Here is a 271-nt window from a genome sequence, read left to right on the forward strand (position 1 = left end):
TGCAGCCCCTCCGCGGCCGGGCCGGGACGGGGACCACGCGCCCCGCGTGACAGCGCCCGGCCTCCCGCTGCTTGTCCTCGCCTCGCGTCTCAGCCTCCAGCCTCTGCCCTGCGCGCCCCTCCCCTGCCGCGGGGTTGGCTGGGGGGGTTGCACGACTTGTAACGGGGGGGTCACACGATTGTATTGGCGACTTATAACGGAGGGTTTTATTGAACGAATTATAATGGGGGGGCTGCATGATTTTTTTTTTGAACGAGTTATAATGGGGGGG

At 63.8% G+C, this 271-nt stretch overlaps 1 protein-coding gene across 3 annotated transcripts in view; it reads left to right on the forward strand.

Moving 5' to 3' along the window:
• The window catches only part of NKAIN4 (Sodium/potassium transporting ATPase interacting 4), a 91313-nt gene that overhangs the window by 261 nt on the left and 90781 nt on the right, over positions 1-271 (forward strand). The window lies entirely within an intron of this gene.

Source organism: Gavialis gangeticus, unplaced genomic scaffold, assembly GCF_001723915.1.
Source record: "Gavialis gangeticus isolate Ggan-Ray unplaced genomic scaffold, GavGan_comp1, whole genome shotgun sequence".
NCBI classification, from domain to species: domain Eukaryota; kingdom Metazoa; phylum Chordata; order Crocodylia; family Gavialidae; genus Gavialis; species Gavialis gangeticus.